The 21633-nt window shown below is 36.9% G+C and overlaps 2 pseudogenes; both read left to right on the forward strand.

The window, feature by feature from the left end:
* The first annotated feature begins 5373 nt into the window (after window positions 1-5373).
* LOC125367002 lies at window positions 5374-7364 on the forward strand (annotated as a pseudogene).
* Window positions 7365-15600: 8236 nt separating this feature from the next.
* On the forward strand, window positions 15601-16557 carry LOC125367003 (annotated as a pseudogene).
* Window positions 16558-21633: the final 5076 nt, after the last annotated feature.

Consider the following 21633-nt stretch of genomic DNA (forward strand, 5'->3'; position numbering starts at 1 on the left):
TAGAAAAATGCAAATTGTGTCTGCAGAGATAGGTCTGTTGTTTAAAACCCTGCATTCCTTCCATTTTCTGACTGTGAATTATCTCAATTTTTTTTCTCAGAAGACTCTTCTGCCTGGTTTACTTGAACATTACCATTGCATCAATTGTATTTCTAGTTCTCTGAATTTTTGCAAAAGTATTTTAAAAATAGGACGTGAAACAAAAACCAAAAAGCATGACAATGATAAAAGAAACAATCAAACAAACACTTCGTGATTTCTCCTAGATGTGTTAGCTTCAAGAATATCATTCACCAAAGCAAAGCATAGATTATTACCATAAACAGTGAGAGAGAAAAATATGGTGATTTAATTTTTGCCAAGGCATAAGAGGGTTCAATTTTACACAGAGTTATTTAACGCAACTAATAAACACCTCTTAACCATAATGACCAATGCCACATTTTGTAATTGGAAATTGCGGAGGAACCATTTTAAGTTTATCTTCTCACTATATGTGTGCTCACATATTAAAAACACAGGAGTAGGCCTACAAGTGATGGACATATTCATTAGATATTGTATTAGATCATTTTGAACTATTATTTTGGGAAAAATGACAAGTTGTATGACATGTATATTATCTCTAATGTTAATTATAACTCAAGTTGGTAAATAGATTACTTCCTAACAAAGAAAATTTTAAAAATTACCCTCTTTGGAAGAGAAAACATTTTTCCTGCTTATAATGATGATTTATCACTGTGGTCTTGGCTTCTAGGGCAGAACCTGAATCTCAGGTTTTCTTCTTCAGATTCAAAGATGAGACTGCCTGAACATAAGTATTCATCTATCTGAGCTACTGGTCAGAATTTTTCATGAAAATGTGCAAGTTTCTAAACAGATGTGGGCAACAAACAGTTTGAGATAAAAATATTTGCAAACTATGGGCCACTAGAATGTTCACATGAGTTTAAAGACTTAGTGAAATTTAGAAGATAACTCAATCCCATCTCAGTGAAAAAACGAGATTTACTAAGACCATAAAGCTATTGCATTTACTGGGTAATATATAATGTGTCTTTTGTGCACTAGGGAATCATTATTATGCTGAAGTATTACATTCTCTTTAGGGATTGTACATCCTTTGTACTGGATCAGTTATTGCATCTCCTTATCATTTTGGTCTCTTAAGGGACATTTTTTAGCTCTTTTACTCTTTGTTTTCCTATCATTAATAGCAATGGTAACAACCAGATTCCTTGACTTATATTTTAAACATTTTCAACTTCACATAAACTTACTTCACATATATTTTAACCTGAGACATGTCTGAAATCAATGTTATTGGTTTGCATCACTTCTAAAGCTATATATAACACTAAATGCATCCTGAATATTTTATCCGAACTGTAAATGTTATAAAAGTAAAGGTAGAAAATTTGCACGTCTTATTAAGAAAGAATGAGGGTTATGGACTTAGGGGATCTATTCTGTGTTTGAATATTTTCCTGCATTTCCTGACTCCAGTGCTTTGGATATACAATGTAGAATCTCTGTGTCTCCTTATTTTTGTAAATAGGGGTGGTCAAAATAATATTTCATTCTTCAGCTCAAATGTTGTTAAATAAAAAATTAAGAATGATGCTTCAAATAGTGTCCAATATATGGGAAATAGGCTAATGTGAGTGAGGTACTCAAAATGGAATAGAATATGGAGGTGTTAGAACCATTAATACACTTTTTTAGTCTAAAACAAGAAGGTAAAATACAATAAGAATGTTTTAGTTAGTGCTCCAAGACACAAAATAAACAAACCTAGTAGGGTGTAAAATAAGTGTACTGAGGGGCTGGGCACATGGCCTAGTGATAAAGTGCTTGCCTCATGTACATGAAGCCCTGGATTCAATTCCTCAGCACGACATATATAGAAAAAGCCAGAAGTGGTGCTGTGGCTTTAGTGGTAGAGTGATAGTCTTGAGCAAAAAGAAGCCAAGAACAGTGCTCAGGACCTGAGTTCAAGCCCCAGGACTGGCAAAAAAAAAAAAAAAAACTGTACTGAGAGAAAAATTATTTAATGCAACACCTAAACCTTCTCTAGATGGGTTTCAGATATTTTCCTACCAATATCCTTGAATATTTGGACTTCTAAAGGTGTAAAGAAGCTAGTATATCTCAAGGTCTTAGGGGTATATCTCACAATTCGAGGAATTCCTGCTAAGCATAATAATCAAGACAATGGAAACTAAATAATGCTGCTCTATCTCTATGCTAGCAATAAGAAATGAGTAGCATACTGGGTGCCATGGTCAGTGCGAATGAAAACCCAGGTGCTGTATTCCAAAAGATAAAAAGATGTAATTGTGAAAAATGCTTAATCTTAGTATTTATAATAGAACATTTGTTATCAATAGTCAAAAATACTTCAATAGTTGACTGAAATTTGCCAGCAGGATACATTTTAAAAATAATCTTATACATACACACATATCAAAAAAACACATAGAAGATATGTTTGTAGAGTTGATTGAAATGTTAATTAGCTTAATTTTTGGTTCATTTCAGAATGTATGATCCACATTACTAACACAAACACTATGATTTATCCTCACATATATGATTTTTCTGTCAAAGCTATATTAAATGTGCTGCTATGTTAAAAGTAAGACATTACTCTTGGCTTTGAAATCGACTCTCCTTTAAAGAAAATAAAAATCTAGGTGCTTGTTTGTCATGGAGATTTATTCCTGTGTCTGAAAAATAAACTAGTGCTAGAATCAAGACTTCAATCCCTCTGGTTTCAAAAAGGAGCAGCCTAACCCTAATGTTGCACACTCCCTGGAAGTTATTTTTAAGCTATTGACTGTGGTTTTCAGTTATAACTCCTTATTCTGTAAAGTAGCAATGAAAGATAAACAAATTTCATTTTTGTCACAATTGCCACCTGATGAGACACTTCAACATCTTATGCCTTTAATTATACACAACTACTTGCTGCAAGGAGGGTACAAGCAGGTTTAGTTTCAACCACAGTATGTGTGTGTTTGTGTGTGTCTGTATCTGTGTGTCTGTGTGTCTGTGTGTGTTGGGGGGGGACTTCTTTTTTTTTTGGCCAGTCCTGGGCCTTGGACTCAGGGCCTGAGCACTGTCCCTGGCTTCTTCCCGCTCAAGGCTAGCACTCTGCCACTTGAGCCACAGCGCCGCTTCTGGCCGTTTTCTGTATATGTGGTGCTGGGGAATCGAACCTAGGGCCTCGGGTATCCGAGGCAGGCACTCTTGCCACTAGGCTATATCCCCAGCCCCGGGGCGGGGGGGGGGGGGAACTTCTTGACACTCGGTTTCTCAAAGATTGAAGCTATTGTGATCTTTTGCTAGGACTAGACTAATTTTTACCAATGAGGGAAACCATGCAGTCTGTGTTTCTTTGGATCTGGCCTCAGTTCACTTACTATCTTTTCCAAGTCTTTCTATTTCCTCAGGAATGGGGAATTGGGGAGGAAGGAAGGTAGGAGAAAAATGAGTGAGGAGGTAACCAGTTTGACAAGAAATGTACTCACTACCTTACATATGTAACTATAACCCCTCTGTACATTATCTTGAGAATATTTTTTTTTTTGGCCAGTCCTGGGGCTTGGACTCTGGGCCTGAGCACTGTCCCTGGCTTCTTTTTGCTCAAGGCTAGCACTCTGCCACTTGAGCCACAGCGCCACTTTTGGCCATTTTCTGTATATGTGGTGCTGGGGAATCGAACCAAGGCCTCATGTATATGAGGCAGGCACTCTTGCCACTACGCCATATCCCCAGCCCCAATATTTTTTTTAAAAAACTGCAAAAAATAGAATACTTGGACAAATATACCAAAATTTCCTGCTTTTTATCTATTAGCAGAGAATGACATTGTTCAGGATCAATATTTTCTCCTGCTCAGAGTATTCCTCAAGGTAGCTTTAATACTAGTCATCCTCAAGTTTAGATTAAAGGGTTCGTCCAAGGGAAATGACTGATATAAAAAGACATCATTCATTGATATAGCAGAAGTGGTTTTGAGGCTTTGGGACCTGCCCTCAGAGGAGCTGATATGGAAGATGTGGAAGAGGATGAAACCTTAGTAAATAAGGATTGTGACACTGGGTACAAGGATGCTGATGCCAATCATAATGAAAACCTCCAGTTCATTGACACATAGACCACAAGAGAGAGCTCCAATGAAGGGAGGGTGTCACACAAGTAGTGTTTGATGGTGTTTGCCTCACAGAAGGTCACACTCAGTAGGGGCCATAGCACTAGAAAATTCCATGAAGAAGGAACCAAGTCTAAAAAAGCAACACAGTTTGGGGGACATGGCACTGTTATAGAGAAATCGATTACAGATGTCCATATAGTAATCAGAGGCCATTGCTGTCAGCATATAATGCTCACATATAATAATGTACACTCTGTAGGAGATAGTATGCTAGCCTGAGTAGATATTTTGTTCCCTGCTAGGCCTTCAACATAAGCTCATGAAGGTAAGTTTGGTCTTCAAAGACCCAATCTCTGAGAAAAGAAAGAAATTTAGTGTTCATGTCAGAACTGCTGTGATCTCCTTCTAAGTAAAAAGTAGATCACTGATTTCACTTTCCATGTGGGGTTGAAAAATTAGATTGTAATGTGCATGGGAAGCAGTGTGCTACCTCTTACATATTCCACTGAGACCACTAACTGCAACCAGAATGACAATGGAATTTATTTCTAATGACACAGGAGAGAAGTATGGGAATACACTATAGGAAACACACTGTATTCACTTAGTCTTTCATAAATTATAAGTACACTAATCTGAGTGCTTCAGACTTTTTTTTCTAGTTAGAGTATAAAGGAAAAGAAATGCTTGCCTTGATGAAAACATTAAGGAGACTAGTCACTATTTTGGTCCACTAAACTGTGCCCCTGACGTTTTTTCCATAAAAATAGATTCAGTTTTTTTTTCCAAGCAAGAACCCACTAACAAGGATGAAAAAATTTGCTCTGTCATAATTAGAGACAAACTTTTACTAAAATGTTATCTGTATGATTAGCAGAAATTGTAATGACTTATTTTCTTTTCATTTTTATCAGTCACAGCACAGACATCTAACATTTATGCCCAGGAGACTATAAATACCTATTGGGAAGTTCACAGCTATTATCATAAAGTAGGAGGTAAACACAGACACTAAGAGGAGCTCTTTGGGGGACTTTCTAATTAAGACTAAAAGAACTAGAAGTCTTAAACAAATTCCAATGATGGATGATTTTGTAACTTTGGCAGCAAGTCTGGAAATTTTATTATTCTCCTTTTGGCCGATCTATTATTCCAAGTTGGATTTCTATTTCCTGGTTATTCTCAGGCACCGTAATTGTTAATGTTATATGATGACATTTTTGCAAATCAACGGGGAAGATTCTGTAACTGGATGTGGTCAGCATGAACAATTCCAAAGCCAGTTCATCCTACTGAACAAAGGCAGGTGAGATTCGTAAGAGAGATGAGTACTGATTTACTTGAGTTGTAGCCAGGTGAGTTAATATCATCTCCATTACTTTTGGTCACTGTGGACAATGAAATGAATGAAAAATGAGAATTAGTCCCTGGAATAATAATAATCAATAGTATGTAGCTCTGCTGCCTCACTGCATCTCCTCTTAAACTCAGTGCATGCCCTCATCTTTTGTTGGGTAGCAAGACCAAGAAGAATAGCTCCAAGTGACATGAAGGAAACGGGAGTGTCAGTGGAGGGAAAATTTGTTCTTTTCTTTATATGATTTATGTAGAGAGAATTTGCATGTCATAAAAGTACAGAAACATCAGCACAAATATCACCTGTACTGATGTCATGTGTTCATTTCACATCTCCATGTAAGATCTTTGAAAGAACATTCACCAACCTTGCTTCGTTTTCCATCTAGCAAGAAAAACACATAGAAAAGTGAGTAAAAACATTGATTTTATGATTAATTATAAATATTAAGCTACTACATCTCTCCCCCATACCTGTTATCATTTGGACAGACATCACTGATTTAAGGAAATCCTTTCTAGGAAGAATGTCTGTATGATTTTCTGTTCTACAGCAATTTCCTGTATTATTTTGATGATCAGAAGGGAATAGAGTAGTGAAAACATGAATAAGGATCAGAATTGAAGATTTTTGAGAGACACATCTCCACAGACTCAGTACAACTGTAGGGAGAGTTTTACTTTAGCCACACCACTTCCTAAATCTCTAGAGGACAAGAGAAAAGGTTTTTCACAGTCAGCTCATGTAAAAATACAAAACTATAGAGTCATTAGAATGTTGATAAGTAGGATAAGACTCGCCATTCAGACATCATAAACAAAAAGGAAATACTTGAATTGTACCACTTGTCCATAATTGAGAGATTGAAGGTGGGGATTTGGGAAACCTCTTAATGCATTACTCTGTCATTTCAGATTTACAATGATGAGAATACTGGGTGGAAATGACTCCTTGACTGAGTTTATTCTTGCTGGATTAATAGATCAGCCAGAACTCCAACTACCCCTCTTTTACGTATTTCTAATAATCTATATTATCACCATAGTGGGTAATCTAGGCTTGATCACTCTTACTATTCTAAATGCTTACCTCTACACTCCCATGTACTATTTCCTCTTCAACCTCTCCCTTACGGATCTCTGTTACTCTTCAGTTTTCACTCTCAAAATGTTAATGAATTTCATCTTAAAGAAGAATGTCATTTCCTACATTGGGTGCAAATTTCAGCTCTTTTTCTTTCTCTTTTTTGTAACATCTAAATGCTACATGTTGACCTCGATGTCCTATGATCGCTATGTGGCCATATTGTATAAGATAACTGTGTCCCAACAGGTCTGTTCCGGTCTGTCTTTTGCTGCCTACACAATGGGCTTTGCTGAGCCATGGTCCACACGGGCTGTATGCTTAGACTGATGTTTTGCAATGTCGAGGTCATCAACCACTACTAGTGCTTTCTTGTACGAGCACCTATGTTATCGTTGTTGTAGGCATTAACATCACAATCACCAGTTGTACCATCTTATTTCTTATGTTTTTAACATCAGTACCATTCTCCAAATTAAATCCACTCAAGGAAGAGAAAAAGCCTTCAGTACCTGTACTACCCACACAATGGCTATTTTTTTAAAATGTGCATCATTCATGTATCTTAAATACTCTTCTGGATCTATGGAGCAGGGAATCTTTTCTTCTGTTTTCTACACTAATGTTGGGCCCATGCTCAATCCTTTGATTTATAGTTTGAGGAACAAGGATGTCAAAGTGGGATTGAAAAACATTCTGGTAAAAATTCAAAGGGGAGACATATTTAGAAGCAATAATGAGGCAACCAGTCACAAATTTTAATCATTTTTTACCCTTTATCAATTAAAAGTTTTTTCTGTTGAGAAACATATGACTCTACAAATGACAGCATGTGTTGTTTAGTTGGCTTTTCTTTTCCAGTGTTGTTAATATTATTTTTCTGTATTTTTAGTATATCTAATTTATATGCTTCATAGTGAATAACAGACCCCTACAAGAGCATAAGGATTTCATGACTTCTTTATTACCAACCATGAAAAGGCAAATATGGAATCAGATCCTATTTATTTTACATTTAATTCTATTTTTCTTAACTTTTTTCTTTGGTATATGTCATTTTTGTTTGTTTTGAGAAAGGTGAAATGTGCCCCACATTCTAGTTACTTCTGAAAGTATTATTCAATTTATTATTGAAGGGCATATATGTACTCTTCACCTTTTATTGTCAAAGGCAGCTTTACTGGAAGGTCCAGAAGGAGTACATGTGCATTTTAGATTTCAAGAAGGACCCATATTAGTTCCTATTGTAAATCTTGAATTCCTTACTTGCTAGTGTGGCAACCAGTATTCGAAAAGGAATGGATAGTTTTTGTTAAGAATCTTAAAATATTAATTCCCAGCATGGAAACATCAAATATTGAATCATTAGAAATACTTTATCCAATTTAGATGTACCCAATAAAGTTTTCCATGAAAAAAAGTATCTTAGTCATGCTGAACTCTCCTTGTACTTTTCTCCATATCAATCTGTATAATGCTAAAGTCACAAACTGTACTTAAAACACAGGCTGTTTTACTTAATTTCTTGACTACTACTGCTTTTGTCATCTGTATATTTAGAATGTTAGATATATTTGAAATTTAAAAATATCTTATTGGATAATGTCAAGAATAATTTACCATTATAACTAATATAATGCATTACAAAATGTTGGGGCATCGGCTTGGCAGGTCCTGAGAGACTGCCCCTTTCTCCTGCTCTGGGGCTGCATGGCTGTTAGCCACTCCTACCTTTTCCCGGGGCCTGGAACTGGAAAGGCTGCTCTGACCAGCCCCGCCTTTCACCTCAGCCACATGTGTGTGTCAAAATGGCACGGGGCCAGGCCCAGGAGGCGGTCCTGTGGGCTGTGATCTCCGCCTCAGGGGGAAGTTCTGTGACATTTCTGTGATGAAGAGCCCAGATCAGCCTATCGATAGTGACTCCAGATCCCTTCTCTTCCTGTCGCCATTACTGTCATATAAACCACTCCCCTGAGTAAACCGGTGGATTTCTCAGAAATTTTTCCTGAGACAGCCTATGTGTCCTGCCTCCTTATTCTTAGCGATTGGGGGGAGGGGGGTCTCCCGGCCACACGCGAAGGCTTGCACGTAGCCCTCACTCCAGCTTTGCTGTCTGCGGTGCGGGACGGGCAGCTTAAGCTCGAGGGTGAAAGGGGACTACACAGGAGGTAACAAGGCCCAAAAACAAAAACATTTTTTTTATATTTTATTTTTTTTTCAAATTTTTATTATCAAACTGATGTACAGAGAGGTTACAGTTTCATACATACAGTTTCATACATTTCCTGTACTGTTTGTTACCTTGTCCCTCATACCCCCTCCCTCCTCCCCCTTTCCCTTTCCCCCCATGACGTGTTCAGTTCACTTACACCAAACAGTTTTGCAAGTATTGCTTTTGTAGTTGTTTCCCTTTTTTTACCCTGTGTCTCTCAATTTTGGTATTCCCTTTCAATTTCCTACTTCTAATACCAGTACACACGCTTTCCAATATACTCAGATAAGATTACAGAGATAGTGTAGGTACAACCACAGGAAGGTGATACAAGAACATCATCAATAATAGAAGCTACAGATACAGATGAAAGTAGTTACAACTGTGATATAACAATTGTTTCCATAACATGGAGTTCATTTCACTTACCATTATTTTATGTCTTCATAAAGGTATAGCGATTGACCTCTTGTGATGCTCTGCTATGACTTGCCTAAACCTGTACTAATTATTCCCAATAAGGGAGACCATAGAGTCCATGTTTCTTTGGGTCTGGCTCACTTCACTCAGTATAATTTTTTCCAAGTCCTTCTATTTCCTTACAAATGGGGCAATGTCATTCTTTCTGATAGAGGCATAAAATTCCATTGTGTATATGTACCACATTTTCCTGACCCATTCGTCTACTGAGGGGCATCTGGGTTGGTTCCAGATTCTAGCTATGACAAATTGTGCTGCAATGAACATTGTTGTGCTGGTGGAATTACTGTGATTTTGTTTGTGGTCTTTTGGATAGATACCCAAAAGTGGGGCTACTGGGTCATAGGGGAGTTCTATATTTAGCCTTCTGAGGAATCTCCATACTGCTTGCCAGAGTGGCTAAACCAGTTTACAAACAAAAATATATTAAAACTAATACATTTATTGATGATAAGGATCATATGAAATGTATTTTCAGTAAAACACTTACCTCTGTTTAAATTGAAGGAAGTTTTGACACCTGTGAATAAAATTTCAATGTGTATCTATATGCAAAAGTTTTAGACTAATCTTTCTTTCACATTAAAAATTATTAACAATATATTATTTGTGCTTGGACATTGAAATAAATTGCATATCAAAACTTGAAAAATGCATTAACTAGTCAGTGCTCTGGGAAGTGACTATAGTCCTAGGAGAAGTTCACTGGAATCCGAGTTTGAGACCATCCTAGGCAGTATTGAGATTGACAGATCCACTCTGTAGAACCATATTAAGATTAAATATCTTTGGGTGAAATTTCATAGCTTTTCTTTCAAATGGTTCTCCTTTCCTTCACTTCTCCCGTCCCTTCTCTTCCCTTGTAACAAAGGCTTGAGTATCAGACATCAACTTCAACATATGGATTTAGATTCTCTTTCCATTTTATTTTACTTTGATACTAAATACTTTTCCTCTTATAACATCAGCCATATGTTTACATTTTGAAATACATGGCACTTTTCTGAGCATTTTTAGCAATTCAGTATCACATCCTCCATTTCACTTATAATATCTCTTAGTTCAGTTCTGTATTTTATGTGTATTCTGTATTTTATTTGATAATATGGTATGATTTAACACTTTTCAGTTAAATTACCACTAACTTCTTTAAGGGTAGATATTTTCATTTTTCAAAAAGTAAAGAAATATGAAAATGCTCCATGATGTGTCTCAATTAAAGGGATGACCATTTGGTATAGTTTGCTGTAATTGAATATGACAATTATCCAGACAAAGAAAGGAAAGTATTAGAGAATTCTGCAATGTAAGGACTAGGCTGGAATCTTTCTGTATTCATTCGTTCAACGTTTCTCCATAGGTGCATTGATATTATTAAAGGCGTAGCGATGACCTTCATCATAAGCTCCAGCCTGGAACATAGCTCTAGCCTAGACACAAGGATCTTCTGAAATATGATTTGACATGTTGTAATTTGGGGACATAACCAATTTTTGTATAACCTTAATAAGAGTTCTTCTTAATATTTTCATAGAAGAAACATACTTCAATGAATTGCCAACACTTCCTAGGGAGGTCTGGCCTCCGACTCCCAAACTCAAGCCTTAGTATGGACAGATCAGCTGTGGGAAAATGTCGTAAACTTAACCACTTGCTAAGTCATGAGTAGACAGACAGCTGGTTGACCATTTCAGGACATTCTGGAGGAAGGACCCTCCATAAAGTATGTATAGAGGTGGTCTAGTATGCAGACCTGAGCACAGCAACCCATCCCTTGGCATAGGGAGTCTGCATTCACACAGACATGTGGGCACCACCACTAATCAAGAATCCAGTCCTGGGCTGGGGATATGGCCTAGTGGCAAGAGTGCCTGCCTCATATACATGAGGCCCTGGGTTTGATTGCCCAGCACCACATATACAGAAAATGGCCAGAAGGGGCGCTGTGGCTCAAGTGGCAGAGTGCTAGCCTTGAGCAAGAAGAAGCCAGGGACAGTGCTCAGGCCTTGAGTCCAGTCCCCAGGACTGGCCAAAAAAAAAAAAAAAAAAGAATCCAGTCCTACTTTGGTGCTGCATATCCAACAGGAGGTTGGGGAAAATTTGGGACACCTACAAGAGTGGGTTAATAAGGTTAATTCCTACACACATCCTGTACAACGTCAAGGATCAGGAGACATTCAGGATGGTAAACAGACACCAGGATAGGAAGACAGGGTGGATCCATCAGGGGAACCACTTGAAAGATGAGTGGCTGTCGTCCACATTGGAAACTCCCCGAATGGAAGATTTTTGGGGCATAGTCACCCTACAGCTCACTAAATTCAGGACTTCACCTCTTCATAGAAGGGCCATCCTTAACCAAGAACACAAATACACATCCATGCATGCCACTGATGGGTAGGCAACATGTTAGAAATTCCATACAAGACACATTGAGTTTTCACCCACTCTATACTGCCTCAGTCTCCATAATAATGGCCTCTTTCTCTCAATCCCTGCAATGTGAGTGGCTTAGGCATGTCATTGGCAGCAGGCTGGTCCAAGGCAAGAAGTGACATGAATGTTAAACCTTAGACACACTGAGGACCCATGTGGGTACTCCAAGACCACCATGAGAGAATATGTTGAGGCACCTGGCATTTGTGTGAAAATATGGGAATCCGCAGGCATTAACTCTCTCTGCTATGGAGCTGACCACACATGGAAGGAGTTTCCATAGAGAAGCAAGATCAGAATGTTCTATTCTGGTGTACAGGTCTGGCTAAATAGACTGATTCTATCTCCAAAAAGTGTCTTCCCCCGTGTGTGTGTGTGTGTGTGTGTGTGTGTGTGTGTGTGTGTGTGTGTGTTTCACAGACCTAGAGCCTGAAATCAAGGTCTGGGCATAGTGCCTGATCTGTGCTTCAGGATAGCACTCTTCCCCTTGAACCTCTCTACCTCTGGATTCCTGTGGATGGACTGGAGGTAAGAAACTTTGGCTATCTTATGTCATCCACTGGAATAGCTAAAGTTACCCACATGATATACCAGCCACAGGCTTCAAGACTTTCTTTTCTTTTGTTGCTTCATTGTAAATATCACCAATGAATGAAGGCCTGGATCCAAGTCACAACACTCAAAACAGCCTCTTCACCATTCCTAACAATCAGACCTGATTCACACACCATTACACGGGGTGTCTTCTAGGTGATTCCCCAGGAGTAGAGAAACTGTCCTACCAAGGACTGACAAGGAGACAATAGGGAAAGTTGTGGGGAAGTTGTGGCAGGGAAAAGATGACAGGAGAGTGACCTACAGGGCCAAATTCTCTGCCTAATTATGAATTCAAGACAAAATTATCCAGTTTACCAAAAATAGATTCTTTTGTGTTTCAAAAAAAATCCTGGAACTGTGGGAAAAAAATAAGTAGAGGACCTGTCTAGTCCACCTGAGGTCAGACCCTAAACTAAAACCCAGAATTGATAATGAAAAATATTTAAAGAAAACATTGATGAGGAATCTAGGGATGAGTTTGTCTATCATACATAAGGAGATGGCAAGTGAATACATAGCACCATGGGAAACAAAAGCAGGAAAATAAAACAAAAAAAACTTGCTGATCCTTGGAAACACTGCTTGCCTGTAGAGAGAATACACTAGATCACAATGAAGACAATAAATTTTCTGTATCTATTGTCCTTTCAAATATTTAAAATAGAAATAGGAAGGACAGTTACTGATCACATTTTCATGTGTCTATTGACCATTTTTGTTTCTTCTTAGAAAACTCCCATTAGCAAACTGGACTATTCATTAATTGGGCTGTTGGGTTTTTGAAGGTTTATGTTTTTAGAGTTCTCTGTATGCTTTGGATATTAGGCCGTTATCCTATGTACAGCTGGCAAATATTGTTAAGTGATGTAAGTCAGGCCCAAAGAGACAAAGAATCCATCTTTACCCTTGTATGTGGAAAATCAATTTAGCCTACAAACTCCTAAGTAACTATATTGGCTGGTATAGAAATGTATTAACTGAAATATGGTACATTCAAAGGAGATCTCACATAGTGAAGCTGCCTGGAAAGGCAAAATCAAAATTCGGCAAAATCAATATTCAGAAAAATAGAAACCCAAGAAGTGGGAACTTGACAGGGGTGGGGTGGGGTCAAGGGGAAATGGGTAGACAAGTGAAGAGGAGAAGAGTGAGAAATGTAGACAATAATACAGTGTATATCCTGCAACATTAAGATGAATGAAGGATGGGGTGAGGAGTGAGGGATGGGTGACAATATTGAAAGGAATGCCATTGATCATGACTCAGTGTATTCAAAAACTATTTGTTCAGTGGCAATTCCTTTGTACAACTACTTAAAGATAATAAAATTAAACATTAATAAAATAAAATAAGCTCAACAAAAAGAAACAATCATAAAAGCAGAAAACAGTGACATAGATTTTCCTGAAGTGATCTGGTGAGGGAAAGAAGATAGTTTAATATTTGCTCTACTTTGAGGAATGGGAAATCCACAATGAGAGGGAAAGTCTAATATTAGCTCTACCCTGAAGGATGGACAATCCCCAGTGAGAAGGTAAAGCTTGAGAAAACACTGAGAAAAAACATAAGAAAACAATTCCCTTGGCAATTCTTCATGCTACTACATGTAGTTGTGAATATAATCCAAAGCTTTCCTTTTAAGACTTGGCATCTGTTTGCTGGAAAGAGTTTGAGAAAGCTGTGGTTTGCTTATAACCAAGACTTTCAATTACTTTGAACCTGGGCAAAATCTTCTGTTATCTCTTAAAGTGGCAAAGTGATCAAAAGAATTGATGTTTATTTTTGTCATATTTTAGGGAACAGAATTATTATACATTAGGTCCCCGCTGACAGATTTCCAGGAAATATAAGATATTAAGTGTGTTTTTCTCTTCAAAACAAAGGAATCTAATAGAAGGAGATTCCATGTTTCCATGAGCGAGAGCATGAATACATAACAACTATGAATAAGCATTGTTCTTCTCACTTAAGGAGTGTAAGTTGAAAACCTGTTGATAGCATAATTTCTTTTATATTTAGCACTTTGGGGTCTATTTCTACCATGTAAATTTTGGATGTATATCTTTGAGGAAATAAGCTTACAAGAGACATATCAGTTGCATGAGATGCCCAATTTGATCATCTGATTAACACATAAGTTGCGAAATGACTCCACAACCAAGTTGATTAGCATACTTCATAGCTACAATTATGTATTCTTGTGTTTTTGCGTGTATATATTTAGTGACCATATAAAGGAGGTAACAAGTAGTACAAGAAATGTACCCAAGGCCTAACGTATGAAACTGTAACCTCTCTGTACATCACTCTGACAACAAATAAGAAAAAAGAAAAGAAAAGAAAGGATATTTCCTTTTATTAAATATTTAGTATAATACAGAAGTCACTTGGTAATGTATAGCATGATAGATCTCTTAAATCCAATCTTGTTGAATAATTGGAACTTCTGACTCTTGGGCCAATACCATCTGATTTTCTCTCCACTGTTCTCAGTAGAGCATTCTCTATTCTATGCTTATGGCAATGTTAACAGGTGAGATCATTCAGTATTTTTCTACCAGTAGTTCCTTATCTTCTTTAGCATAATGTGTTCATTTTTCCAGATAAAGCTAAGTGATGAAAAATATGCTGTTTCCATCCCATGTTCTGCAATCCTACAAGTTAAAATGAAATAGGTAGAAAAATATCTTTGGAAAGGGAGCCAACTATGTTCAGAATCAGTTGACATGGGGTCTGCAGTAGTTTAAATAGAAAGTTTCATCTCATTGGAGAGGGCTCTTACTGCTCTAGATTTAAGAATTTTCTCATGACATTCGGCAGGAGCACATATTTCTGGACTCTATTTTTGCTTTAGATTAGAAGGAGTGTTCATGCTTCTAAGTTTAATAGTTTAAGCACCAGGGTAATGAGGAATCTGGCTTCGGTTTCAGTAGTCAACAAAAAGTGAAACCTTAAAGCGAGAGGAGAGAAGAAGCCTATCTTCTTTCCCTTCGTTTCTCTAAATCCTTTTTGCCTATGACCACACTAGCTTTAGCTATGTAGGCTAAATTGGAGATGGACTTAAATGTATTTAATGTTGATGACACCAGTAAGAGGTAGCAAAAGTCATTCAATATCTACCAAGAATGAAAGGCAGATTCTAAGATTTTCAGGAAAATGCATTTGACTGTCTCCCAGCAGAAATTTCAGGCTTGTGGAAGATGAAGAATTTGGAATATCTACAGCATTTTCTAATGACAAGGTTTTCCCTCTGTCTACAATATCTCCTATAGAATGGGTCCAACAAATGGCTCTTTTGTGACTGAATTCATACTGATGGATTGAACAGAGCAGTTGAATTTACAAATACGCCTGGTTCTTCTGTTTCTAATTATGTATGCGGTCATGGCATTGGGAAATTTGGGGATAATTCTCATTGAATTGAATTCACATCTTCACCACACCATGTACTTTTTCCTTTTTAATTTGTCCCTCGTCTACCTCTGTTACTCTTCTGTGATTACCCCTAATATGCTGATGAACTTTGTACTGAGCAAGAATATTATCTCTTACATTGGATGCATGAGTCAGCTCTACTTTATTATGTTTTCATTAATTCTGAATGCTACATGTTGACACCGATGGCTTATGACTGCTATGTGGCCATATGCAGTCCAGTGCTCTATAATATTTCCATGTCCCCTAATGTGTGTTCCTACCTTATCCGTGGTTCCTACCTGGTGGCATTTTCTGGTTCCATGGTCAATTTTGGATGTGTCTTGAGATTGACCTTCTGTGATAAAAACATCATCAACCACTAATTTTTGTGATGTGCAGCCTTTATTACAGCTGTCCTGCACTAGCACCTATGTCACTGAGCTGGAGATTTTCATTGCAGCAGTCATCAATGTCATTGTGCCTACTTTCACAATCTTAATTTCTTATGCTTTTATTATTTCCAGTATCCTAAACATGAGCTCTTCTGAGGGCAGGTCAAAAGCCTTCAGCAACTGCAGCTCCCACATCATTGCTGTCTCTCTCTTCTTTGGATCAGGGGAATTTATGTGTCTTAAACCCTCATCAGCTGGGTCCCTGGATGAGGGGAAAATCTCCTCTGTGTTTTACACCATTGTGGTTCCCATGATGAATACTTTTATCTAAAGCTTGAGAAACACGGATATTAAAGCAGCCTGGAGAAAAACTTTACAGAGAAGGAAGATTTGCTCTGAAACTAAAACGCTTTGCACCTGAAATCATAGTACAGAGAACTTATAAGTTTCACATATTACTCACAGGGTTTTAATCTTATATCATTTTGACTTTCTGGAGAGAAATTTAGAGGGTGCTGTGTTTACACTCATTTTAACAGTAAGTTTTCTGTGATTCTTGGCCATTAGCACAATTTCTATTATTAAAAACCATTTTACATGTCTAAGATTACCAAGAAAGGGTGTGTTTGTTCTTTTATTGTTTTAATTATGGGCTTTATCTTATAAACTAATTAATGTTTTGACAGTAACAAATAAAGCAAGTCTGAAGAAATCTCATATATGGTGCTTAAAAGGAAATGTGAGACACAAGTTCCATTGCTTCTCTGTCTTCCCCTAGGCAAGAATATGAAACATTCAAATGCCAGAGAAAAACTGTTGAACCAGTGGAGTTGAAAGGTAATTGGTACTGGTTGAGATGTAGTAATTTGGGAAAAATAATATAAAATATTTCCTGATCTTTTGAGACAAGAATAGCTTGCGTATAAAATGTAAGCCTTAACTTTTAGAAAGATGAAGAGGGTCCTACACTATGCAATTGATACCATACAACTATTATGTAAAATGCAATTTTTAAAACTGTTCTGTGTGTGTGTGTGTGTGTTTCACAGAATTTCATTGAAAACAGTGTGAAAATGGTTTCAATAAAAAGAAGGTTAAGAAAATAAAACAGAACAGAAGCACCCTTTTTACTTTGATGTTTACTTATTGATATTTAAAGTGCACACCTGATAAAAATTGGTTGCCTTTGGTGCAAAATTTGATTAGTTGTGACAAGTGTGTGGGGTTGGGTACCCACCACCAATGAAAATGCAAAACAATTCCCACAACCCCAGAATTCAGTCTTGGATTTTTTTATTACAAAGCTGAAAATTAGCCAGGTGAATTAGATTGGTAATCCCAGCTACTTGGGAAGCGGAGATCCTAGGATCACAGTTTAAGTCCAGCTGATGTAGGCCAAGTTCATCATATTCTCAGCAGTTGCTGACATGGCTTCTGAAATCCATCATGATACCTCTCTTGCTAAATGCCTCCTGTGTGTGTGTGTGTGTGTGTGTGTGTGTGTGTGTGTGTGTGTGTGTGTATTTTCATGTATGCAGATAAATATAAAAATTTTGCCCAAAGAATTTTAATGCTGGACAATGCCTAAACCACATAGTGGTTTGCAGGTCAGACTTTGCATATTTATGAATTACTGGTGTTAAAGTATAGTCATATTCCTTCTAAATGGATGATGAAAAGCAAAGAGTAAAAAGAAATTACTGTTTTTCCAAATGACAATAACAAATTGAAATAAAGCACTGCAAGCCTTTGTAAGAAACAAGTTCATCCTAAAGTTATTTGATTATAAGATCATTTTCCTTCAGAATAAAAAGCTACAATGACAATAAATGAGAGATAAAATTTTTCTTTATAGATATTTGTTAAATGGGTGAAAAGAAATACACTATGGATAAAAACTGTCAAAACACCTTAAGTGGATATTCAAATAATCATTACTATAATAAGAAACAATGGTATTTCCAATTCAACTAACAAGAAAATAGATTTTATATCTGTAACTACAGATACTTCCTGATGAATACTCTTTCCTAATCAGTGTTTTTCTCACCATAACATTGAAAACTTTATTCTTGAAAATGTGGGTTAAAATTTTCCTCATAGGAATTACAATGGGATAAAAGAAAGAAGAGATTTCCTCCCTCATTCGTGTAGGGCTTGTGTGACATACACAAATGCACCTGTTCCAAAGAACAGGAAAACAGCAATTATGTAGGCAACACAGGTGTTCAAGATTTAGATCTGAATTTAGAGGAGCTACTGTAGAAGTGGCTGGAAAGAGTGAAGCCCTAATTGATGAGAATGATGAGAATGGACAGAGGAATATTGTCGCCAGCACAATGCATACCACGGCACTTTGACATAAGAGCTGCTGCAAGACATCTTTAGCAAGAGAGCATGTCACAGAAATAGTCATAGATGGTGTTTGTGTCACAGAAGTTCAGTGTGCACATGGACCCACAAAAACTCAATAACCCTACGAATAAATGGGCTAAAGACTTAAAGAGAGATATTTCAGAGGAAGAAAAAACAATGGCCAATAGACACACGAAGAGATGTTAACAATCTCTGGCCATAAAAAAATGCAAATCAAAACAAAATTGGGATTTCACCTCAATCCAATTAGAAGGGCTATTATCAATTAAACTAATAATACAAAATGTTGGCAGGGTTGTGGCCCAAGGGGAACATTACTACACTGTTGATGGGAAAATAAAGTTATTCAGTTACTTTGGAAATCAGGATGGAGGTTCCTCAAAGAATAAACATAGAGCTTCCCTATTTCCCAGCCATCCCCTTCCTGGAAATATACAACAAAGCCTATAAATAAGGCTACACTAAAGCTACAACACAATCATATTCATTGTTGCATTATTTACCATAGCTAAGATATGGAATTAGCCTAGATGTACATCGGTAGTGGTAGATAAGTGATTCAAGAAAATATAATATATATACAACAATAGAATTCTATGCTTTCAACAGAAAGAATGCTATTGAGCCATTTATAAGGAAATGGAAAGACTGGGATAAAAGTATATTAAGTGAAGCAAGCCAGACCCAAATAAACATAGACTGCTTGATTTCCTTCATTGGTGCTAATAGTTCTATAGTTATGAGCATATTAGTATATAACATGATGCTTATTGAAATGCACTCCAAGAAATGGAAGCAACAGGATTATTCTTTTAGTGTATTGTTTGTAGCTAACATTTTCCTTTATTTTGTTCATTTGGTTTATTTTCTGTTGTCACTAATTTTGAGAAGAGAAGTAGACTCACAGAAATGGTGAAACAAAGCATGAAACAACGCACCAACAATACCAGAGTTTATATTGGAAACAAACTTTACAGCTTGGGGGGTATGGGGGTCATGGAGGGCAGGGGAAATGAGTGTAAATAAGAGAAAGAACTGTTCAAGAAGAAATGACTCATGACCTCACTTATGTATCTATAACCCCTCTGTACATACCTTTAAAATAAATTTTGTAAGGAAAATAAATTCAATAAAGTAATGACTTAAAACTTGCCAATCTCAAGAGAGAAAAAAATCTCACTCTTCAGAAAACCATAAAGAACAGTATCTAAGAAGAAATATACAAGACAAAAGATAAGAGACTGAGGAAGTAACCAGAAGTCTTCCATCAAGGAAAAGCTCAAGATCGAATGGTGTCACAGCTCAATTCTATAAGACTTTTAAAGACAAAGTAGCACTAATATTTCTCAAGCATTTCCATGAACTGGAAACAGATGGAGAATTCCAATCCCATTCTACGAAGCCATTACACACATCCCCAAATCAGGTAAGGGCCAAATATAAAAATAACTACAGAATAACTCCTCTGATGAACACATATGCAAAGCTCTCCAATGAGATAATACCCAATAGAACCAGAAACAAATGAAAATAATTTATTATGGCCAAGTAGGCTTCATCCCATGAATTCAAGGCTGGTTTAAAATACATAAATCAATAAATATATTTCATGATACCCACAGAGCCACATACATAAACCATATGATCCTTTGAAAGTGTAGAAAAAGTGTAGAAAAAGACTGAAAAAACACATCAATTTATGTTAAAACCTTTGGAGAGGCTATAGATAGAAGGAACATTCCTTAAAATAGTAAAGTTATAAATGACCCATCAACAGCCAATATCATACTGAATGAGGTAAAACTAAAAATATTTCCCCTAAAATCAGGAAGAGGAAAGGATATGAACTCTCTCCCCTCCTCTTCAATGTAGTTCTGGAATTCCTACTCATAGAAATCAGGAAAGAAAATACACATTAAAAAGATTCTCATAGGGAAAGAAGAAATTTAACTATCCCTATTTGCAAACAACATGATCTTATTCTTCAAATACCCAAAACGCTCCATGTTGAAGAGCCAAGAGCTTAGAATTGATCGACCAATTTGGCAAAGAAGCAGAATACAAAATCAACTCACAAAATCAGTAGCCTTTCCATACACTAGCAGTGTACAAGCTGAAAGGGAAATCATGAAAACAACTCCATTTTGAATGGTTTCAAAAAAAACCAAAAAACCAAAAACCTATGAACTAACCCAACCAAAGAGATATAAGAGCTTTAGAGTGAAAACTAAAGAAGTCTGAACAAAATCATCACAAATAGCAGAAAATGTAAAGACCTTTCATCCTTTCATGTTCATGGATAGCCCTAAACAATATTGTGAAAATGGCTACTTTGTTGAAAATGACATACAATGGCCTTGTTCTCTGGGGCCAATGAGGTCTCTTTCTTGAAATTTTGATGTATTGTGACAAGAGTAAATATAGAGTTGTTTTCTGTATTGACCAAGGTTTATGATAGAGAAGAATGAGATATATTACCACATGTTCTCAGACAGGTGCATCATGAAAATAACCTGATTTATATTTGAAAGTTTCGAAAAAAAATTAAACCTGTTTGAAGGTGAAAGTTCAGAATGTAATCGTGAAACTCAGTTTTGACATTGAATGATTATACACTTCAGCAGCATCATGGCTTCCTTAGGTAATACTAAATGAGTACATTTGTAGAGGCCACTGCATATGGAATACTTGCTGAAGCCTGCTTGCATCAGCCATCAATGCCCTGTGGCTGTAATGGATATTGGGTATGTGAATTGACCCTATGGGTATGCTTCTCTCATATGTTTGGTGGACATCTCAATGGCCTAGAAATTTTTCTTGGCATTTCACAGTTCACATGCAAATATTATCCTCTGAGGCAATCTATGGCATCTTCCCAAGCAGCTTTCATGCAATTTCTATCTTGACACAGATGGCGGACCAAATATAACTTTCATCTCTGGGGCTTCAGTATCTGTGGTCTTGGAAACATCATAACACCTGTGGTTAAAAATAAAAATAGGCAAACATGTTTTAATCTTGTTTTTCTCCTGGATGCAAAGCCTCAGATGCAGAGCCTCAGGGAAGAGTTTTACACATTCTTCCCTGGGGATGCACAAGAGGAATCCATGAAAGAACATGG

Source organism: Perognathus longimembris, chromosome 18 (assembly GCF_023159225.1).
Source record: "Perognathus longimembris pacificus isolate PPM17 chromosome 18, ASM2315922v1, whole genome shotgun sequence".
Lineage (NCBI taxonomy): Eukaryota > Metazoa > Chordata > Mammalia > Rodentia > Heteromyidae > Perognathus > Perognathus longimembris.